This window comes from Oncorhynchus nerka, linkage group LG13 (genome assembly GCF_034236695.1).
Source record: "Oncorhynchus nerka isolate Pitt River linkage group LG13, Oner_Uvic_2.0, whole genome shotgun sequence".
Classification (NCBI taxonomy): Eukaryota; Metazoa; Chordata; class Actinopteri; order Salmoniformes; family Salmonidae; genus Oncorhynchus; species Oncorhynchus nerka.
In genome coordinates this window covers 13943153-13962182 of record NC_088408.1, presented here as the reverse complement: position 1 = coordinate 13962182, position 19030 = coordinate 13943153, and the positions used below count along the sequence as shown (strand labels likewise).

General features: G+C 42.9%; 1 protein-coding gene across 1 annotated transcript in view; it reads left to right on the top strand.

Annotated features, from left to right (window-relative positions):
- Positions 1–19030, top strand: part of LOC115117491 (forkhead box protein N3-like) — a 127797-nt gene that overhangs the window by 38255 nt on the left and 70512 nt on the right. The window lies entirely within an intron of this gene.

Genomic DNA, 19030 nt, shown 5'->3' with positions numbered 1-19030 from the left:
TAAAGAGAGGGAGAGAGATATAAAGAGGGAGAGAGATATAAACAGAGGGAGGGAGATATAAAGAGGGAGAGAGATATAAACAGAGGGAGGGAGATATAAAGAGGGAGAGAGATATAAACAGAGGGAGGGAGATATAAACAGAGGGAGAGAGATATAAAGAGAGGGAGAGAGATATAAAGAGAGGGAGAGAGATATAAAGAGGGAGAGAGATATAAAGGGAGAGAGATATAAAGAGGGAGAGAGATAAAAAGAGGGAGAGAGATATAAAAGGGAGAGAGATATAAAGAGGGAGAGAGATATAAAGAGGGAGAGAGATATAAAGAGGGAGAGAGATATAAAGAGGGAGAGAGATATAAAGAGAGGGAGAGAGATATAAAGAGAGGGAGAGAGATATAAAGAGGAGAGAGATATAAAAGAGGAGAGAGATATAAAGAGAGGGAGAGAGATATAAAGAGAGGGAGAGAGATATAAAGAGGGAGAGAGATATAAACAGAGGGAGGGAGATATAAAGAGGGAGAGAGATATAAAGAGGGAGAGAGATATAAAGAGAGGGAGAGAGATATAAAGAGAGGGAGAGAGATATAAAGAGAGGGAGAGAGATATAAAGAGGGAGAGAGATATAAAGAGGGAGAGAGATATAAAGAGAGGGAGAGAGATATAAAGAGGGAGAGAGATATAAAAGAGGAGAGAGATATAAAGAGAGGGAGAGAGATATAAAGAGAGGAGAGAGATATAAAGAGGGAGGGAGATATAAAGAGGGAGAGAGATATAAAAAGAGAGGAGAGAGCTATAAAGAGGGAGAGAGATAAACAGAGGGAGGGAGATACAAAGAGGGAGAGAGATATAAAGAGGGAGAGAGATATAAACAGAGGGAGGGAGATATAAAGAGGGAGAGAGATAAACAGAGGGAGGGAGATATAAAGAGGGAGAGAGATATAAAGAGGGAGAGAGATATAAAGAGGGAGAGAGATATAAAGAGAGGGAGGGAGATATAAAGAGGGAGAGAGATATAAACAGAGGGAGGGAGATATAAAGAGGGAGAGAGATATAAACAGAGGGAGAGAGATATAAAGAGGGAGAGAGATAAACAGAGGGAGGGAGATATAAAGAGGGAGAGAGATATAAAGAGGGAGAGAGATATAAAGAGGGAGAGAGATATAAAGAGAGGGAGGGAGATATAAAGAGGGAGAGAGATATAAACAGAGGGAGGGAGATATAAAGAGGGAGAGAGATATAAACAGAGGGAGGGAGATATAAAGAGAGGGAGAGAGATATAAAGAGGGAGAGAGATATAAAGAGAGGGAGAGAGATATAAAGAGGGAGAGAGATAAACAGAGGGACGGAGATATAAAGAGGGAGAGAGATATAAAGAGGGAGAGAGATATAAACAGAGGGAGGGAGATATAAAGAGGGAGAGAGATATAAAGAGAGGGAGAGAGATATAAAGAGAGGGAGAGAGATATAAACAGAGGGAGGGAGATATAAAGAGGGAGAGAGATATAAACAGAGGGAGGGAGATATGAAGAGGGAGAGAGATACTAACAGAGGGAGGGAGATATAAAGAGGGAGAGAGATATAAACAGAGGGAGGGAGATATAAAGAGGGAGAGAGATATAAAGAGAGGGAGAGAGATATAAAGAGAGGGAGAGAGATATAAAGAGGGAGAGAGATATAAACAGAGGGAGGGAGATATAAAGAGGGAGAGAGATATAAAGAGAGGGAGAGAGATATAAAGAGAGGGAGAGAGATATAAAGAGGAGAGAGATATAAACAGAGGGAGGGAGATATAAAGAGGAGAGAGATATAAACAGAGGGAGGGAGATATAAAGAGGGAGAGAGATATAAACAGAGGGAGGGAGATATAAACAGAGGGAGAGAGATATAAAGAGAGGGAGAGAGATATAAAGAGAGGGAGAGAGATATAAAGAGGGAGAGAGATATAAAGAGGGAGAGAGATATAAAGAGAGGGAGAGAGATAAAGAGGGAGAGAGATATAAAGAGGGAGAGAGATATAAAGAGGGAGAGAGATATAAAGAGGGAGAGAGATATAAAGAGAGGGAGAGAGATATAAAGAGAGGGAGAGAGATATAAAGAGGGAGAGAGATATAAACAGAGGGAGGAGATATAAAGAGGGAGAGAGATATAAGAGGGGAGAGAGATATAAAGAGAGGGAGAGAGATATAAAGAGAGGGAGAGAGATATAAAGAGAGGAGAGAGATATAAAGAGGGAGAGAGATATAAAGAGAGGGAGAGAGATATAAAGAGAGGGAGAGAGATATAAAAGAGGAGAGAGATATAAAGAGAGGGGAGAGAGATATAAAGAGGGAGAGAGATATAAAGAGAGGGAGAGAGATATAAAGAGAGGGAGAGAGATATAAAGAGGGAGAGAGATATAAAGAGGGAGAGAGATATAAAGAGAGGGAGAGAGATATAAAGAGAGGGAGAGAGTAAAGAGAGGGAGAGAGAGATATAAAGAGAGGGAGAGAGATATAAAGAGAGGGAGAGAGATATAAAGAGAGGGAGAGAGATATAAAGAGGGAGAGAGATATAAAGAGAGGGAGAGAGATATAAAGAGGGAGAGAGATATAAAGAGAGGGAGAGAGATATAAAGAGGGAGAGAGATATAAAGAGGGAGAGAGATATAAAGAGAGGGAGAGAGATATAAAGAGAGGGAGAGGGATATAAAGAGGGAGAGAGATATAAAGAGGGAGAGAGATATAAAGAGGGAGAGAGATATAAAGAGGGAGAGAGATATAAAGAGGGAGAGAGATATAAAGAGGGAGAGAGATATAAAGAGGGAGAGAGATATAAAGAGAGGGAGAGAGATATAAAGAGGGAGAGAGATATAAAGAGAGGGAGAGAGATATAAAGAGGGAGAGAGATATAAAGAGGGAGAGAGATATAAAGAGGGAGAGAGATATAAAGAGAGGGAGAGAGATATAAAGAGAGGGAGAGAGATATAAAGAGGGAGAGAGATATAAAGAGAGGGAGAGAGATATAAAGAGAGGGAGAGAGATATAAAGAGGGAGAGAGATATAAAGAGGGAGAGAGATATAAAGAGGGAGAGAGATATAAAGAGAGATATAAAGGGAGAGAGATATAAAAGAGGAGAGAGATATAAAGAGGGAGAGAGATATAAAGAGAGGGGAGAGATATAAAGAGGAGAGAGATATAAAGAGGGAGAGAGATATAAAGAGAGGGAGAGAGATATAAAGAGGGGAGAGAGATATAAAGAGGGAGAGAGATATAAAGAGGAAGAGAGATATAAAGAGGGAGAGAGATATAAAGAGGGAGAGAGATATAAAGAGAGGGAGAGAGATATAAACAGAGGGAGTGAGATATAAAGAGGGAGAGAGATATAAAGAGGGAGAGAGATATAAAGAGGGAGAGAGATATAAAGAGGGAGAGAGATATAAAGAGAGGGAGAGAGATATAAACAGAGGGAGTGAGATATAAAGAGGGAGAGAGATATAAAGAGAGGGAGAGAGATATAAAGAGAGGGAGAGAGATATAAAGAGAGGGAGAGAGATATAAACAGAGGGAGTGAGATATAAAGAGGGAGATAGATATAAAGAGAGGGAGAGAGATATAAAGAGAGGGAGAGAGATATAAAGAGGGAGAGAGATATAAAGAGAGGGAGAGAGATATAAACAGAGGGAGAGAGATATAAAGAGGGAGAGAGATATAAAGAGGGAGAGAGATATAAAGAGGGAGAGAGATATAAAGAGAGGGAGAGATATAAAGAGAGGGAGAGAGATATAAAGAGGGAGGGAGATATAAACAGAGGGAGAGAGATATAAAGAGGGAGAGAGATATAAAGAGAGGGAGAGAGATATAAACAGAGGGAGGGAGATATAAAGAGGGAGAGAGATATAAAGAGGGAGAGAGATATAAAGAGGGAGAGAGATATAAAGAGAGGGAGAGAGATATAAACAGAGGGAGGGAGATATAAAGAGGGAGAGAGATATAAACAGAGGGAGGGAGATATAAAGAGGGAGAGAGATATAAACAGAGGGAGAGAGATATAAAGAGAGGGAGAGAGATATAAACAGAGGGAGGGAGATATAAAGAGGGAGAGAGATATAAACAGAGGGAGGGAGATATAAAGAGGGAGAGAGATATAAACAGAGGGAGGGAGATATAAAGAGGGAGAGAGATATAAACAGAGGGAGGAGATATAAAGAGGGAGAGAGATATAAACAGAGGGAGAGAGATATAAAGAGGGAGAGAGATATAAACAGAGGGAGAGAGATATAAAGAGGGAGAGAGATATAAACAGAGGGAGAGAGATATAAAGAGGGAGAGAGATATAAAGAGGGAGAGAGATATAAAGAGAGGGAGAGAGATATAAAGAGAGGGAGAGAGATATAAAGAGGGAGAGAGATATAAAGAGGGAGAGAGATATAAACAGAGGGAGAGAGATATAAAGAGGGAGAGAGATATAAAGAGAGGGAGAGAGATATAAAGAGAGGGAGAGAGATATAAACAGAGGGAGGGAGATATAAACAGAGGGAGAGAGATATAAACAGAGGGAGGGAGATATAAACAGAGGGAGAGAGATATAAAGAGGGAGAGAGATATAAAGAGGGAGAGAGATATAAAGAGGGAGAGAGATATAAACAGAGGGAGAGAGATATAAAGAGGGAGAGAGATATAAAGAGAGGGAGAGATATATAAAGAGAGGGAGAGAGATATAAACAGAGGGAGGGAGATATAAACAGAGGGAGAGAGATATAAACAGAGGGAGGGAGATATAAACAGAGGGAGAGAGATATAAAGAGGGAGAGAGATATAAAGAGGGAGAGAGATATAAAGAGAGGGAGAGAGATATAAACAGAGGGAGGGAGATATAAAGAGGGAGAGAGATAAAGAGGGAGAGAGATATAAAGAGGGAGAGAGATATAAAGAGGGAGATAGATATAAAGAGGGAGAGAGATATAAAGAGGGAGGGAGATATAAAGAGGGAGAGAGAGATATAAAGAGGGAGAGAGATATAAAGAGAGGGAGAGAGATATAAAGAGGGAGAGAGATATAAAGAGGGAGAGAGAGATATAAAGAGAGGGAGAGAGATATAAACAGAGGGAGGGAGATATAAACAGAGGGAGAGAGATATAAAGAGAGAGAGATATAAAGAGGGAGAGAGATATAAAGAGGAGAGAGATATAAAGAGGAGAGAGATATAAACAGAGGGAGAGAGATATAAAGAGGGAGAGAGATATAAAGAGGGAGAGAGATATAAAGAGAGGGAGAGAGATATAAAGAGGGAGAGAGATATAAAGAGGGAGAGAGATATAAAGAGAGGGAGAGAGATATAAAGAGAGGGAGAGAGATATAAAGAGGGAGAGAGATATAAAGAGGGAGAGAGATATAAAAGAGGAGAGAGATATAAAGAGGGAGAGAGATATAAACAGAGGGAGGGAGATATAAAGAGGGAGAGAGATATAAACAGAGGGAGGGAGATATAAAGAGAGGGAGAGAGATATAAAGAGGGAGAGAGATATAAAGAGGGAGAGAGATATAAAGAGGGAGAGAGATATAAAGAGGGAGAGAGATATAAAGATGGAGAGAGATATAAACAGAGGGAGGGAGATATAAAGAGGGAGAGAGATATAAAGATATAGGGAGAGAGATATAAAAGAGAGGGAGAGAGATATAAAGAGGGAGAGAGATATAAAGAGGGAGAGAGATATAAAGAGAGGGAGAGAGATATAAAGAGGGAGAGAGATATAAAGAGAGGGAGAGAGATATAAAGAGGAGAGAGATATAAAGAGGAGAGAGATATAAAGAGAGGAGAGAGATATAAAGAGAGGGAGAGATATAAAGAGGGAGAGAGATATAAAGAGGGAGAGAGAGATATAAAGAGGGAGAGAGATATAAAGAGAGGGAGAGAGATATAAAGAGAGGGAGAGAGATATAAAGAGAGGAGAGAGATATAAAGAGGGAGAGAGATATAAAGAGGAGAGAGAGATATAAGAGAGATATAAAGAGGGAGAGAGATATAAAGAGAGGGAGAGAGATATAAAGAGAGGGAGAGAGATATAAAGAGAGGGAGAGAGATATAAAGAGGGAGAGAGATATAAAGAGGGAGAGAGATATAAAGAGGGAGAGAGAGATATAAAGAGGGAGAGAGATATAAAGAGGGAGAGAGATATAAAGAGAGGGAGAGAGATATAAAGAGAGGGAGAGAGATATAAAGAGAGGGAGAGAGATATAAAGAGGGAGAGAGATATAAAGAGAGGGAGGGAGATATAAAGAGAGGGAGAGAGATATAAAGAGAGGGAGAGAGATATAAAGAGAGGGAGAGAGATATAAAGAGAGGGAGAGAGATATAAAGAGGGAGAGAGATATAAAGAGAGGGAGAGAGATATAAAGAGAGGGAGAGAGATATAAAGAGAGGGAGAGAGATATAAAGAGGGAGAGAGATATAAAGAGAGGGAGAGAGATATAAAGAGGGAGAGAGATATAAAGAGAAGGAGATATAGGTCACCAGGCAGCTCGTTATAGCACACACCTGTCACCATCGTTACGCGCACCTGCGCGTCATCAGACTCACCTGGTCTCCATCACTTCCCTGATTATCTTCACAGTTGAAGTCGGAGGTTTATATACACTGAGGTTGGAGTCATTAAAACTTGTTTTTCAACCACTCCACAAATGTCATGTTAATAAACAAACTATCGTTTTGGTAAGTCGGTTAGGACATCTACTTTGTGCATGACACAAGTAATTTTTCCAACAATTGTTTACAGACGGATTATTTCACTCATAATTCACTGTATCACAATTCCAGTGGGTCAGAAGATCACATACACAAAGTTCACTGTGCCTTTAAATAGCTTGGAAAATTCCAGAAAATGATGTCATGGCTTTAGAAGTTTCTGATAGGCTGAGTCAATTGGGGGTGTACCTGCGGATGTATTTCAAGGCCTACCTTCAAACTCAGTGTCTCTTTGCTTGTCATCATGGGAAAATCAAAAGAAATCAGCAAAGACCTCAGAATAAAAAATTGTAGACTTCCACAAGTCTGGTTCATTCGTGTGAACAATTTCCAAATGCCTGAAGGTACCACATTCATCTGTACCAACAATATTACGCAAGTATAAAGACCATGGGACCACACAGCCGTCATACCTCTCAGGAAGGAGAAGCCTTCTTTGGTGTGAAAAGTGCAAAACAATCCCAGAACAACAGCAAAGGACCTTGTGAAGATGTTGGAGGAAACAGGTACAAAAGTATCTACATCCACAGTAAATCGGGTCCTATATCGACATAACCTGAAAGGCTGCTCAGCAAGGAAGAGGCCACTGCTCCAAAACCGCCATAAAAAAGCCAGACTACGGTTTGCAACTGCACATGGGGACAAAGATCGTACTTTTGGGAGAAATGTCCTCTGGTCTGATGAAACAAAAATAGAACTGTTTGGCCATAATGACCATCGTTATGTTTGGATGAAAAATGAGGATGCTTGCAAGCCGAAGAACACCATACCAACCTTGAAGCACGGGGGTGGCAGCATCATGTTGTGGGGTTGCTTTGCTGCAGGAGGGACTGGTGCACTTCACAAAATAGATGGCATCATGAGAACAGAAAATTACGTGGATATATTAAAGAAACATCTCAAGACATCAGTCAGGAAGTTAAAGCTTGGTTGCAAATTACTCTTCCAAATGGACAATGACCCCAAGCTTACCTCCAAAGTTGTGGCAAAATGGTTTAAGGGCAACAAAGTCAAGGTATTGGAGTGGCCATCACAAATCCCTGACCTCAATCCTATAGAAGATTTGTGGGCAGAACTGAAAAAGCGTGTGCGAGCAAGGAGGCCTACAAACCTGACTCAGTTACACCAGCTCTGTCAGGAGGAATGGGCCAAAATTCACCCAACTTATTGTGGGAAATTTGTGGAAAGCTACCTGAAAACGTTTGACCCAAGTTAAACAATTTAAAGGCAACGCTACCAAATACGAATTGAGTGTATGTAAACTTCTGAACCACTGTGAATGTGATGAAAGATATGAGAACTGAAATAAATCATTCTCTCTACTATTATTCTGACATTTCACATTCTTCAAATAAAGTTGTGATCCTAACTGACCTAAGACAGGGAATTTTTACTAGGATTAAATGTCAGGAATTGTCAGGAATTGTGAACAACTGAGTTTAAATGTATTTGGCTAAGGTGTATGTAAACATCCGACTTCAACTGTATATCACTCCCTTTGGTTCCTTCCCCAGGCGTCATTGTTCCTGGTCTGTGTTCTGTTAGTTTTTCTTGTTTTGTCTTATGTTCTTTTTATTTGATTAAAACACTCCCTGAACTTGCTTCCCGACTCTCAGTGCACATCGTTACAGAGCCAGAGAGTTATAAAAGAGAGAGAGATAAAGAGAGAGAGATATATAGACTTTTTGATTTCTATATACTTTCTCAACTAAACATGCTGGAAGGAGCAGAGGGAGCTAAAATGGGTGGGACCTTGGAACAAGTTACCGGCCTTTTCAGTGGATGTTGCCATGGTGTTTAGTCTCGGGGACATACTGTTGGCCAATGGCTGAGGGCCTGTGCTGCTGTTTAATAAGTGAGAGAGAAAGACCGAGAGAGGGAGAAAATAGACCTTACTGTCTAGATACAGGACACAGTACTCAATGCATCCCAAGCCAACATTCCCACTTTAAAGCTCTCAAACACACAAAACCCATCCAGTTCACTCTCTCTGTCTTCACCCATCACTCTTAAAGTTACGCTAATTCATCTTCAATCTACTCTCCGGTTTAAATTTGTACAATGAGAGCTTTGCACAATGAATATACTTCCTGAATTGGCCATGCATCAAATGTAGTCTGATACTTGAACACTCGTCAGCATTGTGAAGGCCACAGAGTGCCAGGAGGGAACTCACTGTCAAAATGGAAGTAATGTCTGGAAGATGCTGTTATGTGTTTGCAGGCAGGCAGGCATTATCTGTGTGTTTGTATGGTACAGTCTGAAAACATTCAGTTGAAGGGCCCTATGATCTCAGCCCAGATCTCAGAATCATTGCGCTCTTCCTCTATTCCATTTTTTATTTAACTAGGAAAGTCCATATTCTTATTTCCAATATTGGTCTACACTGGCAAAACTGTGGGCACCACCCTATGGGACTCCAAATCACAGCCAGTTGTGATACAGCCTGGATTTGAACTAGGGACTGTAGTGATGCCTTTAGCACTAAGACACAGTGTTTTAGACCACTGCACCACTTGGGAGCCAAATTCAATCTCAAATGACTTTATTGGCATTATTATTTATGAGTAAATATGTTACAATTGCCAAAGGAATGAAGTAGATAATAGTGAAATAAACAATTGAAAATGTACAGTAAACATTACACTCACAAAAGTTCCAAAAGGATAAAGACTTTTTAAATGTCTTATTATGTCTATATACGGTGTTGTAATGTTGTGAAAATAGCTAAAGTTCAAAAGGGGAAATAAATAAACACAAATACGGGTTGTATTTACAATGGTGTTTGTTCTTTTCTTGTGGCAACAGGTCACAAATCTTGCTGCTGTGACGGCAAACTGTGGTATTTCACCCAATAGATATGGGAGTTTATCAAAATTGGTTTTGTTTTCTAATTCTTTGTGGGTCTGTGTAATCTGAGGGAAATATGTGTCTCTAATATGGTCATACATTGGGCAGGAGGTTAGGAAGTGCAGCTCAGTTTCCACCTCATTTTGTGGGCAGTGGGCACATAGCCTGTCTTCTCTTGAGAGCCAGGTCTGCCTACGGCGGCCTTTCTCAATAGCAAGGCTATGCTCACTGAGTCTGTACATAGTCAAAGCTTTCCTTAATTTTGTGTTGGTCACAGAGGTTAGGTATTCAGTTTTTTTGTAAATTCTTTCCAAAATGTCAAGTAATTATCTTTTTTTTTCTCTCGCTCGCTCTCTCTCTCTCTCTCTCTCTCTCTCTCTCTCTCTCTCTCTCTCTCTCTCTGTCTCTGTCTGTGTGTCTCTCTTTCTCTCTCTCTTCTCTCTCTCTCTCTCTCTCTCTCTCTCTCTCTGTCTCTGTGTCTCTCTTTCTCTCTCTCTCTCTCTCTCTCTGTCTCTGTCTCTTCTCTGTGTCGGGGACATCTGTCTGTGTGTCTCTTTCTCTCTCTCTCTCTCTCTCTCTCTCTCTGTCTCTGTGTCTCTCTCTCTCTCTCTCTCTCTCTCTCTCTGTCTCTTCTCTGTGTCGGGGACATCTGTCTGTGTCTCTCTCTCTCTCTCTCTCTCTCTCTCTCTCTCTCTCTCTCTCTCTGTCTCTGTCTCTCTCTCTCTCTCTCTCTGTGTCTGTCTCTGTCTCTTTTTCTGTCTCTGACTCTGTGTCTGTCTGTGTGTTTCTCTCTCTCTCTGTCTGTGTGTTTCTCTCTCTCTCTCTGTCTGTGTGTTTCTCTCTCTCTCTGTCTGTGTGTTTCTCTCTCTCTCTATCTCTCTCTCTCTCTCACTCTCTCTCTCTGTCTCTTCTCTGTGTCTGTCTCTGTCTCTTTTTCTGTCTTTGTCTCTGTGTCTGTCTGTGTCTCTCGCTCTCTCTCGATCTATATCTCTTTCTCTCTGTCTTTGTACTCTCTCCCGCTCTATCTCTGTCTCTCTGTCTCTGGTGTCTGTGGTCTCTGGTGTCTGTCACAGGAGGTTGGTGGCACCTTAATTGGGGAGGAGGGGCTCGTGGTACTGACTGGAGTGCGATCAGTGGAATGATATCAAAAACATCAACACATAGTTTCCAGGTGTTTGATGCCTTTCCATTTGCTCAGTTCTGGACATTATTATGAGCTGCTCTCCTCTCAGCAGCCCCCTGTGATGTCTGTGGTCTCTGGTGTACATTAGGTGTTTTTCTGTTTATTAAGTTACTACTGCGATGAAGAACTGCTCTCTGTCTCTGGTCTGTGGTCTCTGGTGTGTGTGCCGCTGATCTTTCAGGTCTTTGGTGTGTGTGTTTGTGTGCCGCTGATCTTTCAGGTCTTTGGTGTGTGTGTTTGTGTGTTGCTGATCTTTCAGGTCTTTGTTGTGTGTGTTTGTGTGTTGCTGATCTTTCAGGTCTTTGGTGTGTGTGTTTGTGTGCCGCTGATCTTTCAGGTCTTTGGTGTGTGTGTTTGTGTGTTGCTGATCTTTCAGGTCTTTGTTGTGTGTGTTTGTGTGTTGCTGATCTTTCAGGTCTTTGGTGTGTGTGTTTGTGTGCCGCTGATCTTTCAGGTCTTTGGTGTGTGTGTTTGTGTGTTGCTGATCTTTCAGGTCTTTGGTGTGTGTGTTTGTGTGTTGCTGATCTTTCAGGTCTTTGGTGTGTGTGTTTGTGTGTTGCTGATCTTTCAGGTCTTTGGTATGTGTGTTTGTGTTTCTGGTGTTTCGAGTCTTTAGTGTGTGTGTGTGTTTGTGTGTTGCTGGGCAGCTCTGAGGAGAATATTGCCACAGGGTCGACAGCCCTCTGAGAGACACCATGACCCCTGACCTCCATCTCATATCTCCCTATGCTCTGTGGCAGGGCTAGAGGCACAAAGAGGCACAAACTCATATACACACACACACACGCACGCACACACACACTGGACTATCCCGTGCCACTGGTCAACTCAGCCTCACATGTGTGCCCCGTGGAGCCCTGATATTTGTCGTCAAGGGAACACAGGAAATGGAAACTGAAACTGATTTCATGGACTGAAGCTGGAGAAAACCACAACCTTTCCTACACCAATGTTGACATACAGGAGGTTATTATTTTCTCAATCCGTCTCTCTCGCTCTCTCACTCTCTGGTCCTCTCTCCTTCTCTCTCTCTCGTCCTCGCTCGTTCTCTCTCTCTCTCTCTCTCTCTCTCTCTCTCTCTCTCTCTCTCTCTCTCTCTCTCTCACTCTGGTCCTCTCTCCTTCTCTCTCTCTCGCCCTCGCTCGCTCGTTCTCTCTCTCTCTCTCTCTCTCTCTCTCTCTCACTCTCTGGTCCTCTCTCCTTCTCTCTCTCGCCCTCGCTCGCTCGTTCTCTCTCTCTCTCTCTCTCTCTCCTTCTCTCTCTCTCTCTCCTCTCTCTCTCTCTCCTTCTCTCTCTCTCTCTCTCCTTCTCTCTCTCGCCCTCGCTCGCTCTCTCTCTCTCTCTCTCTCTCTCTCTCTCTCTCTCTCTCTCTCTCGCTCTCTCTCTCTCTCTCTCTCTCTCTCTCTCTCTCTCTCGACTCAGTGGTGTGTAGAGAATGATAAAGGTTGTTCTTATTGTCATCAGACCTCCAGATTAGTTTTGCCTCAGTGGATCCCCAGTCCTGGGTTTATCCCAACCATCAGCCAGACAGCAATACAACTCCCATCCCCTCCTCAGAGTAATATCTCCTAACCTGCTACTGTATTTAGTTATGTTGACATCTCATGTCTCCTACTATTATATTCATTGGTTGCGTCCCGTGCGACATCCTATTCCCTACATAGCGTACAAAGTGTTTGACCAGTCTCACTGGGCACAACTGTCTATTCAACGTCTGTCTATACCATGTTGGTTCAATGTAATTTCATTAAAATGACGTGGAAACAACATTGATTCAACAACTGTGTGCCCAGTTGGGTGACCTATAGACCTACTGTTATCATCATTCTATTCTCCCTTCATTGGCTGATTCACTAAATACTTTGTAAAGACTCTAAGGTCTGTAGTTATGAATGTTTTCTCCAGTAGACCCTATTAATCATGTGAACCTTTTCATTTTACCTTTATTTAACCAGGCAAGTCAGTTAAGAACAAATTCTTATTTTCAATGACGGCCTAGGAACAGTGGGTTAACTGCCTGTTCAGGGGCAGAACGACAGATTTGTACCTTGTCAGCTCGGGGGTTGAACTCGCAACCTTCCGGTTACTAGTCACACGCTCTAACCACTAGGCTACCCTGCCGCCCCAACCTTACTGACCTGAAGTCAGTTTAACACCCTGTAAATAGACTGTCTCTCTGAGGAGTTCATTAACCTCTTCACCCTTGTAAACACTTGGTCCACGTGTCTCACATAATAGAGAAAGGAGGTTTAGGTTGTGAATACTGAATACTGTCTGTCTGTCTGTCTGTCTGTCTGTCTGTCTGTCTGTCTGTCTGTCCGTCTGTCTTTCAAGCTGCTAGAATAGCGGACCCCAAACTAGGGGCCGCGACACATGGGGTCACATGGGGTCACCTGATATGAAAATGGAGTCGTGGGAGAATTTACAAAATAAAATAAAAAAGTATATACTGTGTACTGTATAGTTGAAGTCGGAAGTTTACATAGATCTTAGCCAAATACATTTAAACTCAGTTTTCCTGACATTTAATCCTAGTAAAAATTCCCTGTTCTAGGTCAGTTAAGATCACCACTTTATTTTAAGAATGTGAAATGTCAGAATTTGTCAGCTTTTATTCCTTTCATCACATTTCTAGTGGGTCAGAAGTTTCCATACACTCAATTAGTATTTGGTAGCATTGCCTTTAAATTGTTTAACTTTTTTATTTGATTTATTTTACCAGGCAAGTCAGTTAAGAACAAATTCTTATTTTCAATGACAGCGTAGGAACAGTGCCTGTTCAGGGGCAGAACAACAGATCTGTACCTTGTCAGGTCGGGGGTTTGAACTTGCAACCTTCCGGTTACTAGTCCAACACTCTAACCACTTTGGAATTTTGCTTTATTCTTTGAGTAAACTCAGGTGGATTACTCTATACCTGTGTCCTGCGCCTGACTTCACTTTCACTCTGCTTTCACTCTGCACCCAATCGCTGACACGTACATGCTTTTTCAGGTTTATCCACACATTTTCTATAGGATTGAGATCAGGGCTTTGTGGTGGCCACTCCAATACATTGAATTTGTTGCCCTTTAGCCATTACTTTGGAAGTATGCTTGGGGTTATTGTCCATTTGGAAGACCCATTTGCTACCAAGCTTTAAATTCCTGAATGATGTCTTGAGATGTTGTTTCAATATATCCACATAATTTTCCTCCCTCATGAAGCCATCTATTTTGTGATGTGCACCAGTCCCTCCTGCAGCAAAGCACCCCCACAACATGATGCTGCCACCCCCGTGCTTCACGGTTGGGAAAGTGTTCTTCGGCTTGCAAGCCTCCCCATTTTTCATCCAAACATGATGGTCATTATGGCCAAACAAATCTATTTTTGTTTCATCAGACCAGAGGACATTTCTCCAAAAAGTATGATCTTTGTCCCCATGTGCAGTTGCAAACTGAAGTCTGGCTTTTTTATGGTGGTTTTGGAGCAGTGGCTTCTTCCTTGCTGATCGGTCTTTCAGGTTATGTCGATATAGGGCTCGATTTACTGTGGATATAGATACTTTTGTACCAGTTCCCTCCAGCATCTTCACAAGGTCCTTTGCTGTTGTTCTGGGATTGATTTTCACATTTCACACCAAAGTACGTCCATCTCTAGGAAACAGAACGCGTCTCCTTCCTGAGAGGTATGACGGCTGCGTGGTCCCATGGTGTTTATACTTGCGTACTATTGTTTGTACAGATGAAAGTCGTACATTCAGGCATTTGGAAATTGCTCCCTAGGATGAACCAGGCATGTGGCAAACATGGCTGATTTCTTTTGATTTTCCTATGATGTCAAGCAAAGAGGCACTGAGTTTGAAGGTAAGCCTTGAAATGGATCCACATGTACACCTCCAATTGACTCAAATTATGTCAATTAGCCTATCAGAAACTTCTAAAGCCATGACATCATTTTCAGAAATTTTCCAAGCTGTTTAAAGGCACAGTCAACTTAGTGTACGTAAACTTCTGACCCACTGGAATTGTGATACAGTGATTTATGAGTGAATTAACCTGTCTGTAAACAATCGTTGTAAAAATGATGTTTGTCATGCTCAAAGTAGATGTCCTAACTGACTTACTAAAACTATAGTTTGTTAACAAGACATTTGTGGAGAGGTTGAAAAACGAGTTCATGTAAACTTCCGACTTCAACTGTATATACCAAAAAAAAATATTTGAACATTGTCTTCGTATCTCAAAATCATTGTAACCGTAAAACTCTGAATGAAAATGATTAAAATCTAAAGTGTAAAATTGAACGAGAAAGTGCCCTTAGACGGTGGGAAGAGGCCGCACTTGACTGCTACACTTGAATCATTTCCAGGGTGAATGGCTAGGCCCACTACGCTGTGAAACCACACTATTACAGAGACTTTGATAATACCGGCCGCAATTGAAATGTTGAAAACAATGTGTGGGAAGGCAGAGGCACAGAAAATCACATCAATACCTTTGTCAGAGAACACTGGTAAATAATGAATTCTGACTGAACGACTCAAACACTCCCCTGCTCTCCAAATGGACGGTAGCTGTGAGGCCCGAGATGCCCTTACATTGAATTTTGTTCGCTATACATGTTGCGGGATGCTATTCACAAGGACATCGTTCTGTCTCACGATTCCTGAGCATGGCTATATTGAAGAAAGACCGAATCCATATGGGATCGAATGGTGTGCTTTTGTACAGATGAGGCTCAATCCACAGCCGGGCAGCGGGCAGGCCTCTGCACTCTAGTTATGAATATGTCTACCTCTGCCATTGTATGATACACGGAGAGCAACTGGCAGCAAAAGTGCTGAGCACAGAACCCGGAGATATACTGCAGGTAACAGGTAACTTCAATTATAAACTACATCAAAACCATGTGGAGATATGAGATCAGAGCATGACAAAGTTCAATTTCACACCGAGGCCTGGTGGTTATGTGGGGGGGGGTACTGGAAAGAGGAACTGTTGTTATTTACAATGTATGTAAAATAGATGTTATGAAATGAAAAGAACAGAAAACAGTATCAGTAAGTGTCCCACACAAGTGATGACTTCTCACTTCCAACGCCTGGAAGAGCACTTTGGGACACAGGAGGTTGATGGAACCTTAAATGGGGAGAACGGGCTTGTGATAATGACTGGATCCGAATCAGTGGAATGATATCAAATACATCATACACATGGTTTCCAGGTGTTTGATACCATTCCATTTGCATCTGGCCGTTATTATGAGCTGCCTCCTGTGTTTAAGATCAACTTCCCAGTCTGTCTGCCTGTGATCCTGGTTGACATGCCTGTAAGTGAAATCAAACAGCTGTCATGTGATGCTGCAGACAACACATTCATGGGTCACTACCGGAGAAGTTTTGGTTCCAGAATCAATGCCGTATCGCTCTGAGAATTAATGTCGTGTTCAAAACAACTGGGAACTAGGAAATCTCAGACAGTCCAACTGCAGTGCACTCAAGATAACTGGGAACTCAGAAAGAAACAAGCTGGTCGAATGGTCATTCAATTCAGAAGTCCATCTTGGAAGGCAGATAGCCAAGTGATTAGAGCGTTGGGCCAGTAACTGAACAGTTGCTAGATCAAATCCCTGAGCTGCCAAGGTAAAACAAATCTGTCGTTCTGCCCCTGAACAATGTAGTTAACCCACTGTTTCTATGACATCATTGTAAATAAGAATTTGTTCTTAACTGACTTGCCTAGTTAAATAAGAGAAACAGGGGCTCTGACTTTCTGACCTGAAGATCATTGACTTCATGATTTGACCTCATCTTTGACCTCGTCTTGAAAGCACCATAAAACTCATGGTCTCTTCACCAGCTCATATCTATGTGAAGCTGGATTCAGTGTCTGCATTAAAACTAAAGATCCATCCAGGTTAGATGTGACAGCAGAGATGAGCTGTGCACTGTCGACCACGCCCCCTGTCGACCACGCCCCCTGTCGACCACGCCCACTGTCGACCATGCTCGCTGACTTTGAGAAGCTCCGACGCGGCATGCTTCATGCACACCCATCTCATTAGTGGCGGTGAGATAAAAGAGATTATGTCAGACTCTTTTTGCAATTGATTGCCCCATATTACAAGTATGTGATGTTGAGTTGAGAAGAAATACTGTTATAATTTTTCTCTTTTGACTGTCATAGCCCCAAGTAAAAAAGTAAACATTGGCTGTTCATTTTAAAAGAATTCACACGGGTGGTGTCACAAGAATTTTCAGATATCAAAATGGGGTCGTGGAACAAAAACGTTTGGGAACCCCTGTGCCCTCATGCACCCCCTCCACCACCTCATGCACCACCTTCCACCACCTCATGCACCCCCCTCCACCTCCTCATGCACCCCCCTCCACCTCCTCATGCACCTCCCTCCACCTCCTCATGCACCCCCTCCACCTCCTCATGCACCCCCTCCACCTCCTCATGCACCTCCCTCCACCTCCCCATGCACCCCCTTCCACCTCCTCATGCACCCCCTCCATTACCTCATGCACCACCTTCCACCACCTCATGCACCCCCTCCACCCCCTCATGCCCCCTCCACCTCCTCATGCACACCCTTCCACCACCTCATGCAACTCCCTCCACCTCCTCATGCACCCCTCCACCTCCTCATGCACCCCCTCCACCTCCTCATGCAGCTCCCTCCACCTCCTCATGCACCCCCCTCCACCTCCTCATGCACCCCCTCCACCTCCTCATGCACCCCCTCCACCTCCTCATGCACCACCCTCCACCTCCTCATGCACTTTACCCCCCCACCACCTCCTCATGCACCCCCCTCCACCTCCTCATGCACCTCCCTCCAGCTCCTCATCAAAATCAAGTCTGAACTTGTTCTGTCATCTGGGAACACTATCACACCAAACATTGTAGAAGAGTTTATTTAGAGCTTGAGGAGAACCCTAGATACACTGCTCACAACGCCTCGCCATGGCTCACAGTCACTCATAACACAGGCCCTAAATGGAAGGAGTTTGTTGTCATAGCAACAGTAAAATTAGATGACTTTACTGTCAGACATAATGTTTTGTGGCTCTGCCTGGTGCCTTGCCTTCCACCATGGCAACATAAAACGTTCTCTTCCGCTCCCCTTGACAACCGACACCTCAACAACGTCCAACTGGGAACACTATCACACCAGTAACATTCTCTAGAATCTCTCTGAGCCACACCTTGACGAGCCTGTCTCACCAGTAACATTCTCTAGAATCTCTCTGAGCCACACCTTGACGAGCCTGTCACACCAGTAACATTCTCTAGAATCTCTCTGAGCCACACCTTGACGAGCCTGTCTCACCAGTAACATTCTCTAGAATCTCTCTGAGCCACACCTTGACGAGCCTGTCACACCAGTAACATTCTCTAGAATCTCTCTGAGCCACACCTTGACGAGCCTGTCACACCAGTAACATTCTCTAGAATCTCTCTGAGCCACACCTTGACGAGCGTGTCACACCAGTAACATTCTCTAGAATCTCTCTGAGCCACACCTTGACGAGCCTGTCACACCAGTAACATTCTCTAGAATCTCTCTGAGCCACACCTTGACGAGCCTGTCACACCAGTAACATTCTCTAGAATCTCTCTGAGCCACACATTGACGAGCCTGTCACACCAGTAACATTCTCTAGAATCTCTCTGAGCCACACATTGACGAGCCTGTCACAACGCTTAATACCTTAACCCCTCGCTTGCCTTGTTTATCCACATTCTATTTCCAGAGGCTTTTCAGGAGTGGGAATATCTGCCATTCAGCAAAGAGTTGCTGGGGCCAATTTAAATTCATTACAGTCAATGTCAATATTGGTGCAACAACATGACAGGTAACTGCTGTTGAGTCACTGGGATATTGTCAGTTCAGGACGTAGATATATATTTAGAATGATCAGAGCAGGGAGGAAGAGCAGCTTCTGTGTGTTTGACAGATACAGAGCTGTTGTTCTCTCGCCATTTTCACAGCAGCTCTGGGCTGGGAGCCATGGAAACATGACAATGTTGCATGGGGGGGGCAGCTCTCTGTCAATCATTTAGACTTAAGAGACAGATCAGGGGATGACCACTTTGGCTCGTATTTTATTAACCTTTATTTAACTAGGCAAGTCAGTTAAGAACAAAATCTTATTTACAATGACGACCTACCCCGGCCAAAACCAGGCCAATTGTGCGCAGCCCTATGGTACTCCCAATCATGGCCAGATGTGATGTGATGGGACTGCCTCGATACCTCTTGCACTGAGATGTAGTGTCCCAGACCAC